Source organism: Eupeodes corollae, chromosome 3 (genome assembly GCF_945859685.1).
Source record: "Eupeodes corollae chromosome 3, idEupCoro1.1, whole genome shotgun sequence".
Classification (NCBI taxonomy): domain Eukaryota; kingdom Metazoa; phylum Arthropoda; class Insecta; order Diptera; family Syrphidae; genus Eupeodes; species Eupeodes corollae.
In genome coordinates this window covers 37,241,428-37,246,722 of record NC_079149.1, presented here as the reverse complement: position 1 = coordinate 37,246,722, position 5,295 = coordinate 37,241,428, and positions in this window count along the sequence as shown.

Genomic DNA, 5,295 nt, shown 5'->3' with positions numbered 1-5,295 from the left:
ACTACGCGAATGTGGATTATTATTTTATAAATGTAACTCTTAAAAATAATAAGATGTCTATTACTATATTCCAGATCTTGCCTGGTCTTTGTATTTTTACCAAATTATTGCATCCTAAGCTGATTTCGATGAGTTCGTAAAATGTTGAAATTTTGATTTTATTTTAAAAAAGTTTACATTTTTAAGTAAGTTATAGATTGAGTAATTTTTCTACTTTTATAATTATAGATCTGGGTATTTAATTAAAATGTTTTTATTTAATATTATATATTTTGAGAAACTCAAAACGTTTATTGAACACTATGTTGGAATTTGGACCTCCACCACTGAACACATTTTGTTATGTTTAAACACAAATTTAAATATGATATTTTAGGTTTCATTCCATTGCTTTCAAGCCCCACATTTAAAAGTTACTTTATGTAATAAGCTATATTTTGTATATATTCTTAATTTGATTAAAACTGAAAAATTGTAGAAAATCCCATCGTTTACCAAAAGTTGCATCGTAATGTAAAGAGTTTAAAGAGACGTTCTTCAACGCTAGCAAAACCACTGAGTACAATTTTTCATCTTTTCTACTCTACAGGTCTCTTTTCAAGCGAAAAATAGCATTTGTCTAGGCTGTTCTTAAAAAATGCAAATCCTCCTCCCCGTCTAAATATCGACCAATAGCACCACGTCCTTTCTTTCCAAATCCATTAAAACGCTGATGTATTATCACCTTAAGAAATATATCTAAGAATGCAAACTTCTTAATGACCTGCAGTTTGAATTTTGTAGCAATAGGCCCACTTGGTTTATTTCCCCAAACAATGTAACAAATCTTAACATCGTTTTGGAGAACGTAAGATTATTGCAATTGATATTTCAAAAGCATTTGATGGGGTTTGGCACCTAGCTCTCTTATCTAAAATGCGTGTTTTTGGTATTGATGAATCTTTTTTTCGTTGGATTTAAAACTACTTTTCTAACGGTTGCAAATTGTATTGGATGGTTTTAAATATGAAATTCATAAAATAAATGCTGATGTTCCACAGGGCTCCGTTTTATCTCCGATTCTCTTCCTGTTATTCATTCACGATCTCTAGTCTGCCACTTCTAATCCATTACAAAGTTTCGTTGACGATAGTACTTCAGCTTTTCATATTCGCTTCTAGTTTCACATCCTTGTCCTTCGGATGTGGAACTTCGACGGCAGTGAATATTAAGCTCATTAAACTCCGATTTAAATAACCAACTTTTAGTAGAATGATCACATATTCGACATTTTTAAAAATACTACTAGGTGAATAGGATTTCTCCCCTTCTAAACTGGCTGTAATTCAGAATAAAAAGCAGTTTAAATCCCTTGGTTAGAACCCTAAAAAGGTCTTCGAAAATGATAGCCGATAGATAGAAAATATAAGGCGTACTAATAACCCCTTATAAGTGCCTATACTTTAAAAAATTAATAGAAAGAATAAATTTAAAAAAGTATTGAAAATAGTTTCCACTTTGTCCATTTTATAGCTTATCAAGAAAAATTCGAAATTATGTCCTTTGAATTGAAAACTTCTTAAGATATCATCAACTTGACTTCCCTTTGGAATTGATATTTTAATATTTGCTATATAGTTCTGTGTGTTTTCCAAAATTACGAGTTATTGGTCTCCATAATTTGTTTTAAATAATTGCTTCAAAAAACTGAAATTTGATAGGGCGCTATTAAAACATTATTATTATTACAGCACTGGATAAAAAAAACTTTATTTCCAAAATTAAAGTCAATTTGAATAAAATGAATCTCTTTTAGACTTATAGACGCACGATATGCTTTCAGTGCATAAGTTTTTATAGGTACACCTTTTTTGTCCTTCTGCATCACCTAAACTTTGTCTATCATTCCTGGACAAGATCTCGTAACCCGTTCTTCCCAAAAAGTATATAAACTTACCCTTACCTTTTTATTCTACATATATATTTATATGTAAGATATTGAAAACTTGAATTTAAATTAAGAAATTATTCAACTTCGACTCAACACTCCATCAGTATAGTGAATGGTCGAAATTTGGGGTGGTTGGGGGTAAATCAAAATTCAGAATATGTAACTTATTTCTTACCAAAATCGTTGTTTGGGTCAGAACTCAAAGAACTAAGCAAAATGAATCGATTACTTCTTCTTCGTCTTATTTTCTTCTTGCATCAGCAGACATACCATAGGCGACTTTGTAAAATATTCTTTGAAAACCTTTAGATGGAATATTAAACGCATGCTGATTTACAAAAACAAAAACTAACTACCAAACCAACTACACACGTTAGACTTTAGACGTTAGACGTAAACCTAAACCTATATTATATACTATTTGGAAAAACAGAAATCTCTTAAGTCGAATGTCAACACAAAAAGTCTTAAGAGTTCAAGAAAAGCTTCCAAGTCTTGCGTTTCAAGAATTTCTGAATTCAATTTGTTTAGAAACTTTTTGAAAATTATTGGAAAGTTTTGCTATGCTTCAGCTGGGGAGGCGATGGATACGAGAAAAATAGAAAGGCGAGCTCTTAGTGAGACGGAATGAATTTTGGGATTGAATTTACAATTTTCCAACAACTGCCAACATACATATCCTATCCATGCAAAGGACACACAAGTTTGATGATGGTTTTGGGGTTTTTCAGGGGGGAGTAGAATTGAATTTGATATTTTTAACTTGAGAAAATGTTTCAGGAATTACATTGGTAGAAGGCGGAACGGGCTTTTTGTTGGTTTGGTAGTCTCTGTTGTCGTTGTTGTCGTAGTCTTCGTAGTCGTCTTGGGCATAGCAAAAGGAAAAAAAAATAACGATATAATACTGCTGCTACTTCTGCTGCAGAAGAAGAAGTGGCATGTTGTGGCGACCTGTCGTGAGCGACTTTGAAAGTTTTTCGTCTAATGGAATTTTGATTTGAGGAAACACATGGTTTTGTGGTTAGTTTTGATATGGCTTTTAGTTGTTTTGATGAAAATATTAACGGATGTCCTATGCCCTATACAAATAGAAGTTCTACTTTGATACAGAGAAGTGAGTTGTGTGTTTTACGGAAATGAAATGAAGAAGATAAAGTTTAATTTTATTTGCGTTGGTTGTGCTGTCAAAAATTTGTCAAATACAATACAAATTTTTTATAACGAATGAGAAAATGAAGAAATAATTTAATCAAAAAAACTATAATAATTACTACTACGGGGTGGTTAAATTTTAAGGGCCGATGTTGACTTTGAATAAAACACAAATTTCTGAGGAAACTACTGCAATTTTTTTTTATTTTCAACAAAAACAAAAACACTCTAGTATTGCTAATATTGTTCAATGGCCTTCATTACGATTTATTTTAGAGTATTTAATGAAATTCTTCAACAATCACTTCAAAATAACTAAATTAAAATAAATACTATTCAAACAAGAAAAAGTACCTGATTGATATCAAAGCTTGGTAAATATTTGCAAATAATTATTTAACTATTTTCTCAAAAAGATATATACGTATACTTAAGCTACATGCCCTTCAAACATACTATAAAAGCAATTGTGCAAATTTAGAAAGTCAGTAATAAGTTTTTGAACTTGAAACAATAACTTTCTACTTTCCAAGATGCGTTCAGTTGTCTTCTGTCTTCTGCTTTCAGCAGTTGCTATTTCTGCTGATCTTCAAGCTGACGTTGAGGATGTTGCCTCTCACTTGCCAGTGAAGGAGATCGAATCAATTGGCAGGCAATACGTTGCAGCTTATCCCTGGTACGCTGACGGTCTTCGTTATGTCAATGACGTCACATACGAAAAACTTATCAAAGACTTTTTGCAAACCGAAGAAGGACAAAAATTCATTGAGTACTTCAATCAACGTGGAATCGAAATCGAAGGCATTGTTATGTACATGACCAGGTTGACATCCGATATGATTCCGAAATGGTTGGAACCAATGGCAGAGGGTGAGGTTGCTGAACCTGCTATTAGTGGAGACATTAAGGCCGATTACCACAAAGCTCTAGTTGATGCTGGATTCTTCGAAGTTGTGAACAAGAAAATAGAAGAGAGCCCTGAATTCGGCAACCTTGTAGCTGCTTATAGGGATCCTGAATTCAGTAATATTTTGTATCAGGCTTCTAAAGCCAAAGTTATTGCTAACTCTAAGGATCCTGCAGCTCGTCGTGGATTCTGGAAGAAGGCTTTGAAGGTTGTACAAGTTGCAGCCTTGGTAAAGACTATTGCAGGATAGATATAATCTTTATGATTTAAATAAAAACAAGTTTAGAGCATCAAGAATGTTGTTTTTATTGATTTTGTTCTTATTCGCTAATCTTTTTTACAACTTACCTATCTCTCTAACCAATAACAACAAGTTTTGTTATGAAATTATAACCCATTTTTAAGTACAGTAAAATAATATCGAAAATCCTTTAAAACAATTATAAGTGAATGATAATTGCAAAATATGTTAAATTTTGTTTATATTAAATAAGATTGAATTTTTTGCACAGCCGCTTGCGGGATTTTGAAAAATCCTCTATTCTATCCTATTGACAAGTGTTTTCTCAAACTAGCCGGTCGGATTCTGTTTAAAACTGCAGGTTCCTTCCATCCCTAACACTGGAATGGTTGTAAGTTATATTCTTATCGGATTGTTACGACACCTAATTTTGTATTAACTTCCCATAGGAAGTTATTCTAATGGGTCCGATTTGTGGAATTGAACATTTTGACATTTCTCGACGTTTCAAGGTTTATCTTAATATCTCACGAACCAATAACGCTAGAATTAAATTTAAAATTATTTATTGTATAGTGATACCAAGATGTTCAAATGGTAAACATGTGCATTGAAGAGGACAAAAACGTCCACAGGTTTTTCTCAAAACCCACCTCTGTCTATCAACTCCTACTCTCACCTCCCCGCGGTGAATATCGGATGCCTAGTACCTCAACTGGAGATTGGGTTCTAACCCCAGTGGAAAGTTGTTGGGTCAGCAAACGAGAGATCGGGGAGAGGTGTATCCACTAAGGCACCTCTCCTTATCCAGACGGCAGCGGACGAAATCTCCAGTTCCAGTTCCAGTAAGGTTGAACTACTTAGTGAACACCTTATAGGGCTTATATGACTTACTCCGAGCCCAGGCCTATAAGGAGCGGTTTAATAGGCTCCCCGTCCTTGGATCTAATTATCTGGCCCAGGTTGGGTGTTATGCCATCGGGGTGACTTCCTGGCCAAGTAAAAAAATACATTAGATGCGAAGCACCAACAAGCCTCGGATACGGACGGATTTACTGTTGACAA